We start from the raw sequence: 12,190 nt of genomic DNA, 5'->3' as shown, positions 1-12,190 counted from the left end.
ACAAATATAGTACCAATGTTATTGCCCTCTCTTTCTGTGTATGTATAAATATGTGTATGAGTGTGTGTGTGTATATATATAAATACATATACATACAAATATATGCTTCTATGTTTTGGACAGTTGGATGGTACTAGGCAAAAAGTTTTAACAAGAGAAAGGTAGGGACTTAACAAGTGGGAAATAAAAGTCAATCTTTGCACACTCTATCAAATTTTATTTTCCATCTAGATTTTGAAATGGTTTTACTGTAACTATTTATCACTAAATAAAATTTCAAGAATAGTAAGTCTTATCCAGGCTACCTTGTTTTTATGAGCATATTTGGATCAAAAGCTGTTTGTTCTCAGAGCTCATTTGTTTTCACTATCTCAGTGTGTCTGTGTCACACTTCAGTTATGACACACTTTCATATATCATATTTCCCTTTGAGAAAGACACACTAGATTTAAACCATGTTTCTAGAGTAAGGCTTATGTGTGTTATCATTTGACCTAATTTTTCAGAATCATAACTATACTAAGTCTCATTTTTAAAAATTAGGAAAACAAAACTCAGGGATATGAAGTCACTGCAAAACATAAAGAAACATAAGTGACGATATAGGATTTGAATATAGATGTGCTTCCAAGTCTATTGCTCTAGGCTTTTACTTCATTTCTTGATTTTGTTTTGTTTTGGCTGAGAAAAATAAGTAATCTGCAGAGGCTTTGTTATTTACATTAAGGGAACAGTGGTTACAGGTGAGTTTAATTTTACAAAGGGAAGAGGATGAGGAATTATTGGCTTCCTAAGTCAATGGCCTATAGAAGTTGGGTGATAACGTCTGTCTAGCAAAGAATTTGTAAGAGGCCCTGTGGGACTGGAGAGTATGCAGAGGAAACTATAACTCAAGGAATATATTTCTGAGGTTAAAAGAGAAAGAGCATTTGCTTATCTGGACATGATATCAGGAATTGACTCAGATGAATGAAAGAAAAAGCAAGGCACTGTTTTTCCCTCATAACAATCATTAGAATATCACCCCAGTTGTGAGAGACTATGGTGAACTTCCATGGAGCAATTTGCACTTCATTCTTCACTCTGAGTTACTGGAATTTTTCCCACATGCAATTTGCTTTGTCACTCCAAGAGTCTGTGTTTCTGCTCATTTTTCAGTACTTGCAAGAACATGAGGTCCTAACTACTGCTTCAGTAAATAGATGTAAATGCACAGGAGCAGCAAGGTATGAGTTTTGGTTGTTGTGCGATCCAAGTCCTGGGTGCAATCCTGCCTCTGATACTCACAAGCCTTGAGACCCTGAGCTGCATACTTAAATTCTCTCAGCTTTGGTTTCCCATTTGCAAAATGAAGAATTTTGGTGGTTCATATTTCATGAAGAATAAAAAAAATAGGCAGATTAACTAATAAGCAAAAATGCCTGGTGCCTAGAAAGATGGCAGAGTGAGAAGTGAGACCAAAATCTCCTCCCAAACCACATATAATATGGACATATAGCAAATACAATACCTAATGCATAAAAAATGGAGGAGGAATAAAAAGAAGGAAGGAGAAAAAAAAAAGAACTTTTAGGTTGTGTTTGAAATAGTGTACCAAGTGAGTTAAGTTAAACAGACAGTAAAGAAGATACCTTTGAACCTTTGGTAGCCATGAATCTAAAGGCTGCAATGGCAATAAGTACATATCTATTGATACTCACCCTAAATGTAAATGGACTGAAAGCACCAACCAAAAGACACAGAGTTACTTAATGGATTAAAAAAACAAGACCCATCTATATGCTGCCTTACAAGAGACTCACTTGAAACCCAAAGACATACACAGACAAAAAGTGAAGGGATGGAAAAAGATATTTCATGCAAATAATAGAAAAAAGCAGGAGTTGCAGTAAAAAACAGACTTCAAAACAAAGAAAGCAACAATAGACAAAGAAGGACATTACATAATAATAAAGGGGTCAGTCCAAAAAGACGATATAACCATTATAGATATGTATGTACCCAACATAAGAGCACCTACATATGTGAAACAAATACTAATAGAATTAAAGGGGGAAATAGAGTGCAATGCATTCATTTTAGGAGAATTCAACATACTACTCACTCCAAAGGACAGGTCAACCTAACAGAAAATAAGTAAGTACACAGAGGCACTGAACAACACATTAGAACAGATGGACCTAACAGACATCTACAGAACACTCCACCAAAAGCATCAGAATATATATTTTTCTCAAGTGCACATGAAATATTTTCCAGAATAGATCATATACTAGGCCTCAAAAAAGAACCTCAGTAAATTCAGAAGGATTGAAATTGTACCAACCAGCTTCTTAGACCACAAAGGTATGAAACTAGAAATAAATTATGCAAAGAAAACAAAAAGTCCACAAACACATGGAGGCTTAACAGCATGCTCCTAAATAATCAGTTGATCAATGACGAAATAAAAACAGAGATCAAACAACATATGTAGATGAATGTAAACAATAACTCAACACTGCAAAATCTGTGGGATGCAGTGAAAGTCATGCTAACAGGGAAGTATATGGCAATATGAACAGTCTAAACTCATAATTAATGAAACAAGAAAAAGAACAAATGAGACCCAAAGTCAATACATGGAGGGATAAAATAAAGATCGAAGCAGAAATAAATAAAATTGAGAAGAACAAAAAATGGAAAGAATCAATGAAAGCAGGAGCTGGTTCTTTAAGAAAATAAAGAAAACAGATAAACCCCTAGCCAGACTTATCAAGAAAAAAGAGAGTCTACAACATAAACAGAATCAGAAATGAGAAAGGAAAAATCACTATGGACACCACAAAAATACAAAGAATTATTAGAGAATACTATGAAAAATTATATGCTAACAAAATGGATAACCTAGAACAAATGGACAACTTTCTAGAAAAATATAACCTTCCAAGATGGACTGAGGAAGAAACAGAAAATCTTAACAGACCAATTACCAGCAACAAAATTGAACTGGTAATCAAAAAACTACCTAACAACAAAACACCTGGACCAGATGGTTTCACCACTGAATTTTATCAAACATTTAGTGAAGACCTAATACCCATTCTCCTTAAAGTTTTCCAAAAAGTAGAAGAGGAGGGAATACATCCAAACTCATTTTATGAAGCCAGCAAAACAGCATACCAAAACCAGGCAAAGACCCACAAAGAAAGAAAATTGCAGACCAATATCCCTGATGAACATAGATACAAAAATCCTCAACAAAATATTAGCAAACTGAATTCAAAAATACATCAAAAAGATCATCCATCATGATCAAGTAGGATTTATTCCACTAATGCAAGGATGGTACAATATTAGAAAATCCATTAATATCATCCACCACATTAACAAAAAGAGGGACAAAGATCACATGATCATCTCCATAGATGCTGAAAAAGCATTCAACAAAATTCAACATACATTCATGATAAAAACTCTAAACAAAATAGGTATAGAGGGCAAGTATCTCAACATAATAAAGGCCATGTACAACAAACCCACAGCCAACATCATACTTAGCAGTGAAAGCTGAAAGCTATTCCTCTAAGATTGGGAACAAGACAAGAAGGCCCACTCTCTCCACTTTTATTCAACATGGTTTTGGAGGTCCTAGCCATGGTCATCAGACAACACAAAGAAATCAAAGGCATCCAGATTGGTAAGGAATAAGTTAAACTGTCACTGTTTGAACATGACATGATATTGTATATAAAAACCCTAAAGAATCTACTCCAAAACTAATCCACTACTAAAACTAATAACTGAATTCAGCAAATTTGCAGGATACAAAATCAATAACAGAAATCTGTGGTATTCCTATGTACTAATGATGAATTAGCAGAAAGAGAAATCAGTAAAACAATTCCATTCAGAATTGAATCAAAAAGAATAAAATACCCAGGAATAAACCTAACCAAGGAAGTGAAAGACCTATACCCTGAAAACTACAAGACCCCCATGAAAGAAATTAAAGACACCAATAAATGGAAATACATCCCATGCTAATGGATAGGAAGAATTAACATGGTCAAAATGGCCATCCTGCCTAAAGCAATCTACAGATTCAATGCAATCCTTATTAAAACATCAAGAGCATTCTTCAATGAATTAGAACAAATAGTTCTAAAATTCATATGGAATGACAAAAGACCCCGAATAGCCAAAGCAATCCTGAGAAGGAAGAATAAAGCTGGGAGGATTATGCTCCCCAACTTCAAGCTCTACTACAAAGCCACAGTAATGAAGAATGTTTGGTGCTGGCACAAGGACAGACCCATAGATCAAAGGAACAGACTAGAGAGCCCAGATATAAACCCAAGCATATATGGTCAACTAATGTACAATAAAGCAGCCATGGATATACAATGGGGAAATGACAGCCTCTTCAACAACTGGTGTTGGCATAACTGGACAGCTACATGTAAAAGAATAAAACTAGATTATTGTTAACTCCATACACAATAGTTAACTCAAAATGGATCAAAGACCTGAATGTAAGTCATGAAATGATAAAACTCTTAGAAGAAAACATAGGCAAAAATTTCTTGAATATAAACATGAGCAATTTTTTCCGAACATATCTCCTCAGACAAGGTAAACAAAAGCAAAAATGAACAAATGGTACTACATCAAACCAAAAAGCTTTTGTACAGCAAAGGACACCATCAGTAGAGCAAAAAGGCATTTGACAGAATGGGAGAATATATTTATAAATGATATATCCGATAAGGGGTTAACATCCAAAATATACAAAGAACTCACATGCCTCAACACTCAAAAAGCAAATGACCTGATTAAAAAATGGGCAGAGAATATGAACAGACACTTCTCCAAAGAAGAAATTCAGATGGTCAACAGGCACATGAAAAGTTGCTCCACATCACTAATTATCAGGGAAATGCAAATTGAAACCACTATGAGATATCACCTCACTCCAGTTAGGATGGTTAACATCGAAAAGACTAGGAACAACAAATGCTGGTGAGGATGCAGAAAAAGGGGAAACCTCCTACACTATTAGTGGGAATGTAAATTAGTTCAACCATTGTGGTAAGCAATATGGAGGTTCCACAAAAAACTAAAAATAGAAATACCATTTGAACCAGGAATTCCACTCTAGGAATTTACCCAAAGAAAACAGGATCACAGATTCAAAAAGACATATGCATCCCTATATTTATCGCAGCACTATTTACAATAACCAAGATAGAGAAACAACCTAAGTGTCCATCAGCAGATGAATGGATAGAAATGTAGTACATATACACAATGGAATACTATTCAGCCATAAGAAGAAAACAAATCCTACCATTTACAACAATATGGATGGAGCTAGAGGGTATTATGCTCAGTGAAATAAGCCAGGTGAAGAAAGACAAGTATCAAATGATTTCACTCATTTGTGGAGTATAATGATAAAGCAAAACTGAAGGAACAAAACAGCAGCAGACTCACAGACTCCAAGAAGGGACTAACAGTTACCAAAGGAGAGGGTTAGGGGACAGTGGTTGGGGAAGAAGAGAAAGGGGATTGAGGGGCATTATGAATGGCACACATGGTTTCAAGGTTGGGGTCCTGGGGAAGGAAGTATAGCACAGAGAAGACAAGTAGTGACTCTGTGGCATCTTACTATGCTGATGGACAGTGACTGCAATGGAGCGTGGGTAAGACATGATAATATGGATGAACGTAGTAACCACAATGTTGCTCATGTGAAACCTTCATAAGAGTGTATATCAATGATACCTCAATTAAAAAAAAAATGCCTGGCACCTAATAAGCATCAGATACATGTTAAACATTGTTATTATTACCATTTAGAGCTACATATATACATTGTTTGGCTTTAGTAATAATCTAATGGACACACACAGGTGCAAAAAACTACTGGAGCACATGGAATCGCTGAAAAAGGCAGAGCATGCAGAACTATGAACTGCACCACGGCAAAACACACGTAGCAGGTGCATGGAGAATGAGGACTGGGGGATGTGTCAAAAGTGTTCAGTGTCAAAGGAATTCAAGAGGAAAGAGTTCTCAATAACAGGGTATTTGTTTCACATGAGATGATAAATTGTGCCTCCTTACTCTCTCCCCATACTATTAAATGACAGAAAAAAATGTTAACAGGGAAATAAGTGAACACTTACTGGGACATGGGAAAGGTTATCTTCATTAGACCATCAATTTTTTAGAAATGTCCAGTAGGTGGAGTATGGCTTGCGAATGAAAGAAACAATACAATAAGGAAAACAGACCCAACCTATAGGGAACAAAAGGTTTTTGAAGCAGTGAGAAGAGTTCTTCCTTAACAAAACCTTAGAGGAAACCCCAGATTTAATAGGAGCCAGAGGGGCCCAGGGGTAATCATGAGGAGGGATAATTAAAGGTGGAATTTGAAAAAGATGCCCCTTTCTACTTAAACCCAGAGAGTGTTGAGAGGCAGCACTGTTTTTCCCAATAAGAAGTCCCTTCTAAACAAGCATCAGCCTAAGGAGGCCTTTGTCCCAAATCTGGGGGCTGAAATGCTGAGTAGCGCATGAATCAATTATAGACTTCTTTCTTCCTTCAGAGTAAAGCTCTTACTACCACTCTCAGCTTGATGGATCTGACACATAGTACTTACAGAGTGAGTGCTGAGCTGGACAGCAGTTACTGTACAGACCCAAGGATGGGTCAAGAACGCTCACCCCTGGAAACAAAGCTTCCTGTATCCAGAGTTCTGCAGTAGGTGCTGACTGTCCCCATGAGCCCTACTAAAATTACAACGTGAATCCACCACTATGTAAATAGGGATGCTCACTGGGTTGAGAAAGAGCGACCCTGCTACCTCTTTTCATTTTCATACTCACACAGGTATTTTATCATATATCCAAACAAAGACACTATCAAAGAAAGGTATCAACTCCAGGTAAGTTCTCTACAAATTAGTCTTCAGTATTATTTAAGAGACCTTTGCATCCATTAAGGACACATACATGATGACAAAGAAATAAGCTGTCAGCATTACTAGAAATTATATATATTATTGTAGATTAATATATGGACTGAGTTGCAGAAAAGACAGTGGCATAGTTCAGGAGAGGTATTCTGAAGGAGTGAAGGACAAAATTTTTAAAATGGAATTTAGGAGACAGAATTGATAGACATGAAGAATAACATCTTTCAACATCTATAGAGCAGAGAAAATGACTTTTATTTTTTTTATTTTTTTTATTGAAGGGTAGTTGACAACAGTATTGCATTACATTAGTTTCAGGTGTACAACACAGTGATTCAACATTTATATACATGACAATTCTAGGTACCAGGTATCACCATACCAAGTTGTTACAATATTTTGACTATATTCCTTATGCTATACATTACATCCCGGTTACTTATTTATTTTACAATTGGAAGTGTGTTTATATATATATATATATATTTTGTGAGGGCATCTCTCATATTTATTGATCAAATAGTTGTTAACCACAATAAATTTCTGTATAGGGGGGTCAATACTCAATGCACAATCATTAATCCACCCCAAGCCTAATTTTCGTCAGTCTCCAATCTGATGCATAACGAACAAATTCTTACATGGAGTACAAATTCTTACATAGTGAATAAGTTACATGGTGAACAGTGCAAGGGCAGTCATCACAGAAGCTTTCGGTTTTGTTCATGCATTATGAACAATACACAGTCAGTTCAAATATGAATATTCATTTGATTTTTAAACTTGATTTATATGTGGATACCACATTTCTCTATTATTATTATTTTTAGTAAAATGCTGAAGTGGTAGGTAGATACGAGATAAAGGTAGAAAACAGAGTTTAGTGTTGTAAGAGAGCAAATGTAGATGATCGGGTGTGTGCCTGTAGACTATGCGTTAATCCGAGCTAGACAAGGGCAATAAACATCCATGTATGCAGAAGATTTCTCTCAGAACATGAGGGGGGAGGTTCTAAGCCTCACCTCTGCTGCTCCCCATTTTCTCACCAGATGGCCCCCTGCGACTGTGCCTGTCTTAGGTTGTTCCTCCCTTGAGGAATCTTACCCGTCTCTTCCGGGCTAACCAGTCATCTTCCGGGGCCATACAGGGGAATATTAAGTTGGTAAGTGAGAGAGAAGCCTTATTGTTTGAGAAGGTTAGCTTTTTACTTCTTTGCATATTTATGCCCTGTGGCTTCTATGCCCAGCATTTGTCTTGAGGTGTCTTTACCACTTGGAAGAATTATGATACTCGGTAAATTCGACATGTGGCACGAGTTCTATTTAAAGGTTGTGATTAGGTAGGAAGAAGAAAAGCTATAGAAGTAGCAGGCAGAAGAAAAGCCTGGGATGATTGATTATTTCTTTGACATATCTTCTTGTAGAGTAACTTCAGCATGGATAGATTTTAAACTACTAATTAAATTGTGCACACACATTAACATAATAGGAATATAGTTACCTAACCAAAGCATACCTGTAATTACCAGCCATCTCCAGTGAAACCAAGAAAACCAGTTAGGCACCTTAGGCATTTGTGAAAACTTATCTATGATATGGTGGATATTGTCCGACTGAACTTAAACAGTCTGAGAGAATTCAGATAAACTAGAACAACCCATTCCTGGGGACTGTTCATATCCCATATGTTCTTTTAACGATAAATAGTCTGTGGTTGTAAGATTTTGGAGTGCTAAAATTTGCACTTCTCCTAATTCTTGGTTGAGTTCCAACAGTATAGATACAGTCCAATTTTTGTTTTACTGTATGCACAGGCCAGCTTAGACTCCTTCATCATTCCCATGGCAAGTCCAGGAACTGGTGGGATGAGTGCATCTACACCTGTGACAGTGCGTGGATCTTTGTGGGAGTTTTTTTTTTTTTTGCTTATCATCTTCTGTCATGAGTCTTCCCGAGAGTGCTGATGTTGGAAGTTCTTTTTCATATCGTATCTTAGTTCATTTTCGGGGTAGCCAAATTAGGCTTTGATCCTCTGTATAAACACAAACAGACCCTTTGCCTACACTTTTATATGCCCTTTATACCCTTGTGTAGAACTCGTTGGAGGTCACCACATAGGAACTGCTTTTTTTTTTTTTTTAATCATTAATCTACACTTACATGACGAATACTTTGTTTACTAGGCTCTCCCCTGTACCAGGTCCCCCCTATATACTCCTTTACAGTCACTGTCCATCAGTGTAGCAAACTGTTGTAGAATCACTACTTGTCTTCTCTGTGTTGTACAGCCCTCCCCTTTCTCCCACCCCGCTATGGATGCTAATCTTAACACCCCTCTTTTTCTGCCCCCCCTTATCTCTCCCTACCCACCCATCCTCCCCAGTCCCTTTCCCTTTGGTACCTGTTAGTCCATTCTTGAGTTCTGTGATTCTGCTGCTGTTTTGTTCCTTCAGTTTTTCCTTTGTTCTTATATTCCACAGATGAGTGAAATCATTTGGTATTTCTCTTTCTCCGCTTGGCTTGTTTCACTGAGCATAATACCCTCTAGCTCCATCCATGTTGCTGCAAATGGTTGGATTTGCCCTTTTCTTATGGCTGAGTAGTATTCCATTGTGTATATGTACCACATCTTCTTTATCCATTCATCTATTGATGGACATTTAGGTTGCTTCCAATTCTTGGCTATTGTAAATAGTGCTGCGATAAACATAGGGGTACATTGGTCTTTCTCATACTTGATTGCTGCATTCTTAGGGTAAATTACTAGGAGTGCAATTCCTGGGTCAAATGGTATGTCTGTTTTGAGCATTTTGATGTACCTCCATACTGCTTTCCACAATGGTTGAACAAGTTTACATTCCCACCAGCAGTGTAGGAGGGTTCCCCTTTCTCCACAGCCTTGCCAACATTTGTTGTTGTTTGTGTTTTGGATGGCAGCCATCCTTACTGGTGTGAGGTGATACCTCATTGTAGTTTTAATTTGCATTTCTCTGATAATTAGCGATGTGGAGCATCTTTTCATGTGTCTGTTGGCCATCTGTATTTCTTTTTTGGAGAACCGTCTGTTCAGTTCCTTTGCCCATTTTTTAATTGGGTTATTTGTTTTTTGTTTGTTGAGGCGTGTGAGCTCTTTATATATTCTGGACGTCAAGCCTTTATCGGATGTGTCATTTTCAAAGATATTCTCCCATACTGTAGGGTTCCTTTTTGTTCTATTGATGGTGTCTTTTGCTGTACAGAAGCTTTTCAGCTTAATATAGTCCCACTTGTTCATTTTTGCTGTTGTTTTCCTTGCCCGGGGAGATATGTTCAAGAAGAGGTCACTCATGTTTATGTCTAAGAGGTTTGTGCCTATGTTTTCTTCCAAGAGTTTAATGGTTTCGTGACTTACATTCAGGTCTTTGATCCATTTTGAGTTTACTTTTGTATATGGGGTTAGACAATGGTCCAGTTTCATTCTCCTACATGTAGCTGTCCAGTTTTGCCAGCACCATCTGTTGAAGAGACTGTTATTTCGCCATTGTATGTCCATGGCTCCTTTATCATATATTAATTGACCATATATGTCTGGGTTAATGTCTGGATTCTCTAGTCTGTTCCATTCGTCTGTGGCTCTGCTCTTGTGCCAGTACCAAATTGTCTTGATTACTATGGCTTTATAATAGAGCTTGAAGTTGGGGAGTGAGATCCCCCCTAGTTTATTCTTCTTTCTCAGGATTGCTTTGGCTATTCGGGGTCTTTGGTGTTTCCATATGAATTTTTGAATTATTTGTTCCAGTTCATTGAAGAATGTTGCTGGTAGTTTCATAGGGATTGCATCAAATCTGTATATTGCTTTGGGCAGGATGGCCATTTTGACGATATTAATTCTTCCTAGCCACGAGCATGGGATGCGTTTCCATCTGTTAGTGTCCCCTTTAATTTCTTTTAAGAGTGACTTGTAGTTTTCAGAATATAAGTCTTTCACTTCTTTGGTTAGGTTTATTCCTAGGTATTTTATTTTTTTTTGATGCAATTGTGAATGGAGTTGTTTTCCTGATTTCTCTTTCTGTTGGTTCATTGTTGGTATATAGGAAAGCCACAGATTTCTGTGTGTTGATTTTGTATCCTGCAACTTTGCTGTATTCCGATATCAGTTCTAGTAGTTCTGGGGTGGAGTCTTTAGTGTTTTTTATGTACAATATCATGTCATCTGCAAATAGTGACAGTTTGACTTCTTCTTTGCCAATCTGGATTCCTTGTATTTCTTTGTTTTGTCTGATTGCCGTGGCTAGGACCTCCAGTACTATGTTAAATAACAGTGGGGAGAGTGGGCATCCCTGTCTAGTTCCCGATCTCAGAGGAAATGCTTTCAGCTTCTCGCTTTTCAATATAATGTTGGCTGTGGGTTTTTCATAGATGGCCTTTATTATGTTGAGGTACTTGCCCTCTATTCCCATTTTGCTGAGAGTTTTTATCATGAATGGATGTTGAACTTTGTCAAATGCTTTTTCAGCATCTATGGAGATGATCATGTGGTTTTTGTCTTTCTTTTTGTTGATGTGGTGGATGATATTGATGGACTTTCGAATTTTGTGCCATCCTTGCATCCCTGGGATGAATCCCACTTGGTCATGGTGTATGATGGTTTTGATGTATTTTTGAATTCGGTTTGCTAAAATTTTGTTGAGTATTTTTGCGTCTACGTTCATCAGGGATATTGGTCTGTAATTTTCTTTTTTGGTGGTGTCTTTGCCTGGTTTTGGTATTAGGGTGATGTTAGCTTCATAGAATGAGTTTGGGAGTATCCCCTCCTCTTCTATTTCTTGGAAAACTTTAAGGAGAATGGTATTATGTCTTCCCTGTATGTCTGATAAAATTCCGAGGTAAATCCATCTGGCCCGGGGGTTTTGTTCTTTGGTAGTTTTTTGATTACCTCTTCAATTTCGTTGCTGGTAATTGGTCTGTTTAGATTTTCTGTTTCTTTTTGGGTCAGTCTTGGAAGGTTGTATTTTTCTAGGAAGTTGTCCATTTCTCCTAGGTTTCCCAGCTTGTTAGCATATAGGTTTTCATAGTAGTCTCTAATAATTCTTTGTATTTCTGCGGGATCTGTTGTGATTTTTCCTTTCTCATTTCTGATACTGTTGATTTGTGTTAACTCTCTTTTCCTCTTAATAAGTCTGGCTAGAGGCCTATCTATTTTGTTTATTTTCTCGAAGAACCAACTCTTGGTTTCATTGATTTTTGCTAT

This window comes from Manis pentadactyla, chromosome 5 (genome assembly GCF_030020395.1).
Source record: "Manis pentadactyla isolate mManPen7 chromosome 5, mManPen7.hap1, whole genome shotgun sequence".
Taxonomy (NCBI): Eukaryota; Metazoa; Chordata; class Mammalia; order Pholidota; family Manidae; genus Manis; species Manis pentadactyla.
Note: the sequence above shows the minus strand (reverse complement) of the source record.